Source organism: Leucoraja erinacea, chromosome 5 (genome assembly GCF_028641065.1).
Source record: "Leucoraja erinacea ecotype New England chromosome 5, Leri_hhj_1, whole genome shotgun sequence".
NCBI classification, from domain to species: domain Eukaryota; kingdom Metazoa; phylum Chordata; class Chondrichthyes; order Rajiformes; family Rajidae; genus Leucoraja; species Leucoraja erinaceus.
The window spans coordinates 68,971,826-68,984,680 of record NC_073381.1 but is presented as its reverse complement, the minus strand read 5'-3'; the positions used below and the strand labels follow the sequence as shown (position 1 = coordinate 68,984,680).

The 12,855-nt window shown below is 45.1% G+C and overlaps 1 protein-coding gene across 1 annotated transcript in view; it reads right to left on the bottom strand.

The window, feature by feature from the left end:
• Positions 1-12,855, bottom strand: part of LOC129697375 (PC3-like endoprotease variant B) — a 1,319,937-nt gene that overhangs the window by 1,228,370 nt on the left and 78,712 nt on the right. The window lies entirely within an intron of this gene.

Sequence of the window (12,855 nt, the reverse complement as noted above, 5' to 3'; positions counted from 1 at the left end):
GGGAAGTGACAGTAGAGGTGGAGTGACCCTCCCCAAAGCGTCACCTACCTTTGCCACATTGTCCGATGAAGATGTGTGGTACCCACCACCTTCTCCATTCTGCAGCTCCAAAGAAAAGCGTGTGCTACTTTGCCCATCACTGGAAGTGGCAGAGCCCTCCATGAACCACAACATTGAAAACACAGAGCAGCCACACTTTTACATTTGGGATTTTTGACGAATTTCAAAAGAGTTAGCAGTACTTTATGATCTCAGTTATTATTCATGACACTGATGCCACCATGGGATACACAAAGCTTACATGCACATCATCCCAGCAAGGAAATGATCCTTCATGGTCCTACAATAATCCAGATGGATTTTACAGGGGCAGAATCTCTCTAGCGTGTGTTTCCATCTATATAACTAAAAGTCTCATCTTGACCACTTCCTGTCTGCGCTGCATATTGATTTTAGAAAAACGCTACCTTATATCGCTCTGATTTATGGCCATCTTACTCACAGTCCTCCACCACTGAGACAGCCCCGAGGATTTTTTCGATCGATGGAAAATAAAACAGTTATGAGTGTTTAAAAAATCTTGAGATTAGCTGATTGGTCCTCTCGCCTGTCAATCACCATGATGAAGGTAACTCCCCTTCTGGGGGGGGGTGGGGGCAGGACTTTAAAACCCCGGATGCCTGGATGTGAGTCAGTCACTCTGGAAGATCACAAGGGAGAGGCCACAACTGTGATTCTAAGCTGTGAATCAACTGATCTGTGAGTCTGCAATGTACTTGCGATAAATGATTTGTTAGCCCTTAATGACAATGCCATGAGTTGTTTGGCCAGCCCTGTGCTTGAGACTGCAATGCAAAATGGAAATGAAATGACAATGCCATGAGTTGTTTGGCCTGCCCTGTGCTTGAAACGGAAATGCAAAATGGAAATGAAATAAGGTGTTTGGCCTGCCTGAAACAATTAATTTCGGCCCATGAGGCCCCTATCAGCAGATAAACCAGTCCCTTTAGCCCAAAATGCCTATATTAGCCAAGGAGGAGCAATTTGGCACAAAGGACCTGTGCCAGGCTAGGAAAAGTCCAGAAAAAGTGCCTTTCACTGAGATTTCACTCCGATGGTTTTTTTGAAGAGCCCCTATGGCCCATCAGGCCTGTACTAGCCCAGGTGGGAGTCTCTTCGGCCCATCAGTAAGTATTCCCCCTGTATATATTCTCCCTCCCTTCATTGGGTCCCTGTGAGATCCAGGCCAGGGTAGACTTTCCTCCTTCATTGCTGTTATCTGCAGAAAAAGATGAACAATGTCTATAATTGATTCTCCACCCTCTCACCCTTATCTCTCACAGTGTCTCTCACCTATTTTGGGCAGAAATTCTGGCAGTTTCTGAGCTGCCAGCCCACCAGGCCTGAGTGACTGAGCTGCCAGCCCACCAGGCCTGAGTGACTGAGCTGCCAGCCCACCAGGCCTGAGTGACTGAGCTGCCAGCCCACCAGCCCTGAGTGACTGAGTTGCCAGCCCACCAGGTCTGAGTGGCTGAGCTGCCAGCCCACCAGGCCTGAGTGACTGAGCTGCCAGCCCACCAGGCCTGAGTGACTGAGCTGCCAGCCCACCAGCCCTGAGTGACTGAGCTGCCAGCCCAAGAATCCATTTGGCCCACAATGTCCATACTAGCCCTCTGGAAAACAGTCCCTTTGGCCCACAACACCCATACTAGCGCTCCAAAAAGCATCCCCCCGCCACCCCCACTGGCCACCAATATTGGAATTTGTGGAGAGTTGGAATATTGCGTTCGGAAACCAGCCCTCCCATGTGAACATGGGACCCAATGGGTCCCACTTAGTCTAGTGTGGTTTAAAAATTCCATGCCAATGTATTTAGAAATTGCTGATCTTTTAGAAATACATAATTTAGATAAAGGCTCTTCCTCTGTTGCAGAGGTGGAAAGGCAGTACAGAAATGAAACGGCTATTTATGTTCAGGCTGTATAGAGCATACACAAGATGGAGGCAAATAACGACAATAGTCTAAAAAATAGTAAAGCATGCTGACAGTTGTGCATGCACACTTGTGGAGATGTCCCTTCACCAGCTGGCAACTTTAAATTCCTGCCCACATCCCTTCTTCTGCTCAGGTTATTTTCAGTTCCTGTCAATCAGTCTTGCTTCCAATATTTCCTGCTAAATTAACATAATTAAAATTCACAATAAACCTCATTCGGCTATTTATTTAATTATATAATTTCAAGAAAGAGTACCAAAATCTGCTTCCAAACAAAAATACTGCAATCAATTAGTAAGTCAAGATAAAAGTGGGTGATTGGCATGTGTATTGACAACAGAACAATGAAATTCGTACTTGCAACAGTCTGAAATTGAATGTAAATAAAATTCTATCAAAACTATTGTGAATTAATAAACATAGCGAATAAACAAATTCCATTTAATATGTAGAAAGCTAGAAATCTTTTGGTGTGGTAAGAAAGAGTTTATTGTGAAAGTGAATGAGAAGACTTCACTGCAGTACTGTATTTATAACTAATGGATCTGGGAAGAGCTCTCTTTATGCCAAGCTCATTATTGCTGACTTTTTGAAGTTAGTAATCAAGCTTCATAAAAATGACAAACCTGCTTAGAATGTAAAGGGCTTGTCTTCCAAAGCACTGGAGGTGGATCCTAAAGTACCTTAAACTACTACCTGTCTACATCCACAATAGAGGGAGACCCTTAATCCAAATGATGGCTTTCTAAAAGAATAGCCATTTTTAAATGTATCACTTGCTTTTAAAATGTGCACTATTTTTACACATACATTAATTCATCCTTTTGACAAGTATAACATTTGTCATTGACATTTAACGTCACCCCTAGGCAACGGGTAAAATGAACTAGATTGTAATTTAATCTCCTAAAAAAAACAGTAGGATGAACAATTTTCTGTCATTAAGCCAGATAGCTAACCGCATTTTTTTTCTTAAATAAAATGTCCTTTTCTTTCTCCCACCACCCACCTACCCCCAATCCCCACCACCCCCCACCTTCCTCCCACATATTTCTTGACATCAGATTGAGAGTTGGAGATAGACTGATCCTCTTTTTTTTTCCCCCCCTCCCAAATCTTCTCCACAGTGCATTTTTCTTTAATGGTTCCAAGTAAATGACTATCCAGAGGATAATTAAGCCCTGCGCTGTCGCTTCATGTCAGGTCACAGCTGGATTTAGTCAGCATTAACCTTTGGGGAGAATTCGCATATCAGTATAATTTAAAATTAAAGACACATAAGCAGCCATTTCTAAAGATGTTAGAAAAGTAATTGTCTGTAAATTGTTTGACCTTGGGATTTAATTGCATGCACAACACAAGTTCTGGTAAGATCTCTGAACTGGCCTTATTGTCTCCTGTAATATTGTACAGAATTTTGTCTGCATGCAACTTCTGGATACATCTGGCCAAATTATTCTGTACAAGATTCAGTAAAGAGGAACAGTTTTTTTTTCTTTTTATCCCATTAGAAAACTAATAGGCTTTTTCACCTCTCATTTAAACAATTGCCAAAATATTTCCTCAGTTAAAACCAGGAGAGCACATCTGGTGATATAATTATCAACCAGGTTAATTCATCTTTAAAATATTTTAAGAATAATTTCTTGACCCAAAGCATTATCAGTATTTGAGATAATCTATTGGGTGTATCAACAGTGGCACAGACATTAGCAGCATTTCAGAACACAATTGAAATGTAAAATGAGAAAGCAAGGGTCCTATATAGAGCGATAGGTTTCTTGCTAACAGGCTGGTGCTGAACAATGTGCAAATCCTGATTTGTCAGCAAGTTAATAGATCGAAAGCAAAATTGCACCTCATAACACTCAAACAAGCCAAAACAAAACTATGCACAATTCTTGTTTCTCTTTTTGGTAGGTGATATCAGGGAATCATTGGTTTAGTTATGTCACACAGACATCGGTTAGTCTGTGGATGTAAATATAAATTCATGTATTCAGTATGGGGGAAATTGCTTTTGTTCTTACACAATCTGAACAACTAACATTTTTAGCTGATGAAGCAAATAGCTTTGTTATAAAATTCGCATAGCACTTCATTTCTATCACACAAACCCATCCCTCAGTGCCTTAGAATGTCCTTTAACACAAGAACCAAAGAGCTGAAACAGGGAACGCTATTGCAGTTGAATGTGAAAGCAACAACTCCAAGTACAATGCTTTCCTTTTGTTACACAGAGTAATCCACAGACGATTCTATACCCAAGACACTGCCACATATTCTTTTTGCAGAGTCAGGATTCAAATATACTTCGGTGAGGGCTGGTGTTTAGTACTTTACTGCTTCATATGCACCATATGCTCTCTGCTCGAGTTAGTTAGTGCGTTTTGATAGTAAAAGTAAGAGAAATGTCCCTCTCCAATTATTTGTGCTTAAATTTAGTGTTGGTTGCACCTGTTTATGTTAGTATTTTATTGTCACTTCAATAAAAAAAGATTTGTAACTTATTTTGCTCTGCTCATCAAAATCCTGATACATACCATAAATTAAAACCTGCAGCAAGACGTGACTTACACATCAAACTAAAACATATTGCTCTGTAATGCACAAATTTCAGAACATCCTGCAGCCACTGAACATGTCAACAAAATATAAATGAGGAAAATATGTCACATATCCAATATTCAGGTTGTATTTCATAGCATATTAATTTGACGCTTCCAAAGTTGGTTATATATCATAACTCTACATGCCAAAGGGAGATTAACAGTTGAATGTACCTTGATGAAATAAATATCTACAACTATTTGTTTAAGCTTAGTGCACCAGTCAGTAAAACTGGTGACTTTGGCTAGCATGCAAGTCATACCCAAGCATTGTCCTGTGATTTACTCACTGCTCAGCAAGAGATGAGGACGAGCCAGAGTAGCAACCTGACTTCCAGCTGACAGTGCAAACCTCAGTCATATATTTCATATTCTTCTCTATTTGGATAAAAATACATTTAAGGGACAAGCTTTTTATTGGAGCCAGTGTGGGAACTTGTAGTTTGGATCCAATGTCTGGCAACACCCCAGTTTCTACAGCAATGGCACAATATGAATGAAGGTGTGGCAAGGCTTTTGTCAAAGATAAAGCTCGATTGACTTAACGGGACTGGAGTACTTGAGTTATTATAAGGAAAGGCTGACTAGGCAGGGACTTTTTCCCCCTGGGTGTTAAGAGGTGTAGGGGTGGCCTTGTAGATCATAAGGGTAGTCGAGAAAGGATGGTCAGCAGCGGCGGACAGGCCAGGGTGTCAGCTTGCCCGATGGCAAGTGGGCCCCTAATGAAGTGATAGCAAGTGATGGCAAGTGGGCCCCTGTTAAATGATAACATTGTAGTTGTGGGTGGGCCCCCTTTGTCTCCTGGCAACCAATATTTCTAGACCCAGTCTGCCACTGATGGTCAGAGTCATATTCCCAGGGTAAAGAAGTCTAAAACTAGAAGGGATTGGTTTAAGGTGAGAAGGGAATGTATCTGGTCAAATTTTTCACACGGAGGTTGGTGTGCATATGAAATGAGCTGTTGGAAGAAGCTATAGAGGTGGGTATACTTACAATGTTGAAAATACATTTGAGCAGGTACATGGATATAATAGGTTTAGAGGGCTATAACACAGGCAAATGGAACTAGCTCAGGTATATATCTCAGTCCGAACAGATAGTTTGGGCTGAGGGGCCTGTTCCTGTGCTGTATAATTCCAAGACTGTGACAACAAACTTAAATAAAGGCCTTCAGCTAGGCAGGTTAGCAGAAAATCCCACGACAGACCAGAAATAAAAGCTTTTACATTACTGCACAGACAAATCCTTCCAAAGGAATATGTCGCATCTCATAACTATTATCGTCATGAGATACTCAATAAGCATGGTCTGTCCTGTAAAGTCTTCCATGGCCTCAGAACATCACAATGGCCAGATGACCATAAAGTACTATTGAACCATTGAACTATTCATGAGCTGCAAATTAATGCCACCGCTGCAGCTCCAGCAACATAGCGGCCAATGTTCTCAATGGAAGGTGACACAAACAACAAAATTACAATGCCCACTTCTTCTTTTTTTCTCCAAGTAATTATGTTGCAAGGAGAATAAATGGTGGTCAAGGACAACTCTCATTTAACTACTTCAATATAATGTCCAGTCATCTTTTATATCCGCCAAAACTCTGTGTTGGTGTAACATTCCACTCTAACACTTTCAAAATATGACTGTGAATGGAACGTATACTTTACACTTTATTTGTTATCTTTGTTCGAATTGAAAAGCCAGGCATTTCTTCTACAAGACAAAATATATCTTTCTGACTTGTTTCTGAACAAAGACTTGCCTTAAAAAGGCATCAAACATCATCAAAGACTCGCACCATCCTGGTCACACATTCATTTCACCATTGCCATCGGGAAGAAGGTACTGGAGCCTGAAAACTGTAACGTCCAGGTTCAGGAACAGCTTCTTCCCTACAGCCATCAGGCTATTGAACACGACTACAAATAAGCTCTGGACTACAACAGACTATTATTATTATTATTATTATTATTGCATTATATTTGTTTATTTATTGAGTATGTGTGGATGTTAATATATACACACTGAACTTCTTTTCTCGCGCCTTTTTTTTTCGAGCCTTGGCTCGGCTTGGCTCGGCCTGATTTGGCTCCGGTCCTCAGCTCGGCCCGGGCCTTCCCACACCCTCCCTCTCTCTCTCTCCCCATCTCTCTCACTCCCCCCCCCCCCCCCCCCCCCCCCCCCCCCCCCCCCCCCCCTCTCTCTCCCCCCCCTTTTCTCCCCCCCCCCCCCCCCCGTTTCTCTCCCCCCCTTTCACCTCCCCTCTTTCTCCACCCCCTCTATCCCCCTTCCCCCACTCCCTCCCTCCGCCCCCCTCTCTCCCTCCCCCCCTTTCTCTCCCTCCCTCTCTCTCCGCCCCTCCCCCTCTTTCTCCAACTCTCTTTCTCTGTCTCTGCCCCCCCCTTCTCTCTGTCTCTGCTCCTCTCTCTCTGCGCTTTCTCACTACAACCCCTCCCTCTCACTCTCTAGACACACCTGTGAGTTGGGGGCTATGCGTGAGTGGATAGGGCGGGGATGAGGTAAAAGGAGCGAATGAATAATCTATCTATCTATTATTATATAAAAGTCTGTGGCTGTATATTTATATAATATATTTATATAATATAATATAATCTATCTATTAATATATAAAACTCTCGTGCCATCCGACCGGCTGCCGTCCGGATGCCTTTCTGCCTTTTGATTCATTTCCATCGTGTGATGTCACAATGCCCAATGCTCGCAGATGTCCAATCACAATGCCCATCTGCTCGCAGATGTCCAATCGGAATGAATCCATTTACATGTACGGCTGCCTGCTGCATTTCTTCCTTTGATTCACTGCAACTCAGAAACCAGTTGCAGAATCGCCGACATCTTTTCCATTTCGGTAGAGATTTCACTTTTCATTCTAAGTATCCGCTCCTCATTACATTTCGTCATGTTTAAGTACACGTTTTTAATCAAATCCTTCTTCCCCCCACCCCTCCGTATAAAATTCTTAAGGGGTTGGACAGGCTAGATGCAGGAAGATTGTTCCGGATGTTGGGGAAGACCAGAACAAGGGGGTCACAGTTCAAGGATAAGGGGGAAATGCTTTAGGACAGAGATGAGAAAAACATTTTTCACACAGTGGTGAATCTCTGGAATTCTCTGCCACAAAAGGTAGTTGAGGTCAGTTCATTGGCTATATTTAAGAGGGAGTTAGATGTGGCCCTTGTGGCTAAAGGGATCAGGGGGTATGGAGAGAAGGCAGGTACAGGATACTGAGTTGGATGATCAGCCATGATCATATTGAATGGTGGTGCAGGCTAGAAGTGCCGAATGGCCTACTCCAGTACTTAATTTCTATGTTTCTATGTTTCCCTCTCCTCACCCCTCTCCCTCTCCCACCCATCCCTCTCTCCCCTACCTCCTTCCCTCTCTCCACCCACCCCCTTCCTGCTACCCCTCTGTCCCTCTTCCATCACTCCCCCTACCCCTCTCCTCTTCCCTCCCCACTCTTTCCCCTCTCCCCCCACCCCCTCTCTCCCTCCCCTCCCTCCCCTCCCCTCCCCCCATCCCCCCCCACATCTCTCTCCCCAATCCCCCTCTCTCACCCCCTACCCCGCTCTCCTTTTCCTCCAAAATCTGTCCCGTTTCCTCCTCCTCCTCTCCCGCCCCTCACCTCTTCTCACCCCCCTCCCCCCACCTGCGTGTTTGGGGGGAGGCTAATGTGAGTGTGATGCCGCAGCACCCCCCCCCCCCCCCCCCACCACAAACGCAGTTGGGGAAACAGACCCAACGGGTCTGCACTTGGTCTAGTATACTTATAAAACTCTCATCTTGTCCTCTTTAAGTTTGCATTGCTTTTAAATTTGCGCAAAAACGGTACCCGATAGTGCTACGATTTTTTGCCACCTTACACGCCATTCTCCTGTGCTGCAAGTGCAACAAGTTTTGTTACGATTGGTAGAACAGTACAACAGTTATGAAAGTTTAAATATCGTAAAAACTGTCACTTCCGGCACCTGCTGTCAATCACCAGCGGCAAGGAGAATAAAGCTGAAGGAACAGTGTGAGAAGAGTGTGTTGAGCAGCGTGGAGAGAGCAGCAGCATGGGGAGAGAGCAGGGTGCGTCCCCCAGACCTCCCACCAGCCCCCGACAGGACCCACCTGAAGCCATCCCCCTCCTCCAGGTGCAGGATTCTCCCCCCGCCTGAAGAACGCAACAAGAGATGCAACACATACACACCTCCCCTCCCACCACACCCCCCCCCCCCCCCCCCCCCACACCGGCTCCGGGTGAGTGGTGGTGGAATATTGCTTTGGAGGAACAGTTTGCGTTGGGGAAAAGGTGAGTAGTGGAATATTGCATTGGGGAATGTGTTGGTACACAAAAAAGCTGGAGAAACTCAGCGGGTGCAGCAGCATCTATGGAGCGAAGGAAATAGGCAACGTTTCGGGCCGAGACCCTTCTTCAGACGGAATGTGTTGCGTTGGGGGACCAGACCACCTGTGCGTCGGGGACCCAATGGGTCCCACTTAATCTAGTATTAATATAATATGAAGGGGGGTGGTTAGAGTGTGTGTGTGTGTGTGTGTGTGTGTGTGGTGGGGGGGGTGGTTAGTGTGTGTGTGTGATGCCGCAGGCACACACACCACACACACCCTCCCCCCTCCCACATACACCTCCTCCCCAACCTCCACAACCCCCCCCCCCACCCCCCACCAGCCCCCCCCCTCCACAGCACAACCCCCGTACTCGCACAACCCCCCTACTCCCACAACCCCCCTACTCCCACAAACCCCGCCTCCCCAACCCCACAACCCCCACCCCACCTACCTCCACAATCCCTACTACCGCCCCTACCTCCACAACCCCCTATCCCCCACCCCCAAACCATCCCCAACCCACGCCCACAACCCACTCCCCCACAGCACCCCCCTCCCCCCATACCGCCCACACACACCCCCCTCCCCCCCCCCACACTGCTCCTCCCCCACACCCCCCCCCCCCCCCCCCCCCCCCCCCCCCCCCCCCCCCCCCCACCAGCCTGAAAGCCGTCCCCATCCCCCGGCTACAGAACGCTCCTGCCGTTTTGTTGGGGGAACAGGTGAGTGGTGGAATATTGGTGGAGTGGGGAATGGGTTGCTTTGGGGGACCAGGCCTCCCATGTGACTGGGACCCAACAGGTCCTACTTAGTCTAGTATGACAGTAAAACACTCTTGATTGTTGACTCTTGACTTTAGAGATACAGCGCGGAAACAGGCCCTTCAGCCCACTGTCCGAGCCAACCAGTGATAACCCCGTACAATATCACTATCCTACACACTAGGGACAATTTCACAACTTACCAAAGCCTATTAACCTACCATCCCAGACTCCTTTGGAGTTTCGGAGGAAATTGAAGCGCCCGGAGAAAACGCACGTGGTTACAGGGGGAACGTACAAACTCCGTGCAGACAGTACCCATGGTCCGGATTGAACACGGGTCTCTGGCGCTGTAAGGCAGCAACTCTACCGCTGCGCCGCTGTTCGTTAAAATACTTTAAATTAAAGCATTCTGTTGGGTCAAGAGGCTTCTATGACTCGATGACCCCTCTTTCAGCAAGACTCCTCAAGGAAGTACAACTCCTTAGAACAACTGGACCTCCAATACAAAATGACATAACATTTGAATATTTCTTTGGGTCTTGTGGGTGGGATCACAGTACTTCCTGGGCTGTACTGCACAGAAGAGTTCCAGAAATATATATCTCAGTTAACTTGCGTAAACCAATTTTCAGATTTAAATTCAGAGTTTGCACATATGTAAGGAAAGCTACAATTAGCACTGCACCAGCAACACTGACTACAAAGTAAAATTGGGCCCAGTTATACTCGTAACTTCTTCATTATTTTCACAAGTGTGAAACAAAAGGCAAAGCTGTGCAGCACGATGGAATCCTGCCCAGACATTCCATGATTCACAGCTTGCCTGAGACTTTTTCTTCATGAAAATGAGTGAACCTCTATTTAATTACTTTTAAACAACATTTCATGCATGCTTACAGTAAAAGAAAAACGACATGCTATTTTTTTTGCCAATATTAAAACGTTCTACTATACGTGAAAACAAAATAGATGTTGCCTTTTGTGTATCATTAGCAAGGTTTCCCCGAAAGAGGTGGGAGTAAATTTTTAACTTTGTGTCTGTGGACATAAAACTGGTCTCGCACATCAGAAGATCATTGACTGCAAGTTTCTATCTTTTAGTTCTCCAGTGAAGTGAAATTGAGGGTACTTAATGTACTAGTCAGCTGATCTGCAACACTTTTACACCTGGCCCAGCAAGCAGAAGATCCATCTCATGATCATCAGTAAAACTGAACCCACCCACATCACATCTTCACTCCCCACCCCTTTTAGCAGGGACTGCTCTCTCCACGACTCGATGGTTCACTCATCCCTCCACTCTCATCCCTCCACACTCATCCCTCTCTCTCCCCGCCACTGGCTATTTTCCCATCCAACCTTCAGAATGTAACACCTGTCCTTTCACCTTCTGTCACCATGGGTGGCACAGTGGCACATAGGATGGCACAGTGGCATTAGGGTGGCACAGCAGTAGAGCTGCTGCCTTATAGCGCCATCCACCCAGGTTTGATCCTGACCTGGATTCTGTCTGTACTGAGTTTGGACATTTTATCCTGTGACCACCTGGGTTTTCTACGGGTGCTCCAGTTTCCACACACTCCAAAGTACAGCTTTGTAGATTAATTGACTTTGGTAGAATTGTAAACAATTCCTATCATGTAGATGCAGGATAGCGTTAGTGTACGGAATGATCGTTGGTTGGCATAGACTCAATGGGCCAAAGGGTCTGTTTCCATACTGTATCTCCAAACTTGAATCTCCTCCCTCACCAGAGACAGAAACAGCTCTTCAAGGTGAGACAGAGATTCACTTGCATCTTCTCCAATCTCATCTATTACATTTGCTGCTCTTCATGTGGCCTCTACATGGATGAGGCCAAACGCAGACAATGTAACGGCTTTGACAAGCCACACACTCTCTGCTGTGGCCTCTTGGTTCTCCTAGTTGCCAACCACTTTAATTCCACCCATTCCCATATTGACTTGGCAGAGGAAGGTGACCTGTTAGTGGTGTTATTACACTATAGGAATGTAACTGGTTCATCTTCTTACAGTTACTAAAAGAAATCCACCCAGCATGAGGTGATCAGGCATCCGCTCCAAACTCAGCTAATTGATGTTGGATAAAAATCTGATGAAAATTCACTGGGAAAAAGAATTGAAATAATCCTTACAATTCTCATCTTTCCCTTCACACGTGCCCAGGTATTGAATTAGAATTATTTGTTCATAAGCTTTTGGGTCAGTTATTAATCTTTCATCACACATCAAAATTCATAGGCATTTTTTTACAGCCAGTGTGACTCAAAAAAAAAGGCAAGAAAAAAAAAAAAAAGATATCATAACAACTTTTTGGGGAAACATCGAGGCACATCAAAAAATGGTTACATAGGCATAGAAATTAAGTTTAGGCCAGCCCCTTCGAGCCTGCACCGCCATTCACTCACACCCCCTTGGCCAAAAACATAAAAAAGGCAAGAAAAAAAACCCTCTGTGGAGAGAGTTCCAGAGATTCACATATTTTGGGGAAAAAAGTTCGAGGCAAAGGATTTCCCAGCTAAGCAAAGCTCTAAATGGTTACAGTCTCATCCAATGTGACACCATCCTGCAGAGTATCATGGATATGGACATACGCACAGTTTTTTATGTCCCACTCAAGCACTCATTCCCCAGCCGGCATGGCGATATTAAAGAAAGCATGATGTAGCAAGTAATTTCACTGCACTCTGAGTAACTACGCGCAAATGAGACACAGGCCAAAGATAAAATCAAAACATGCCAGAAACAATTCATGTGTAGAACAAAACTGCAGATGCACGTTTACACCAAAGATGGACACCAAATGTTAGAGTAACTCAGCGGGACAGGCAGCATCTTCAGATGGTAGGAACAGGTGACCTTTCGGGCCGAGACCCTTCTTCAGACTGACCTGATAACTGCTGCAGGGAGAGGAAGGAGGGATTAACCTTTGAGTCCCATGACGCACTTCAGAATCTCAGATGACCTTGACCTGGTTGGCACAGGTCAGGGAGTTGATTTACAGCATCTCACTTTAATCCTGACCTGGACACACCTCATGTACTGGGAATGTCAGATCAGTGAACTCATACAAAAGCTTTATACAAAAAACTATATTCTTTCCTATTAGG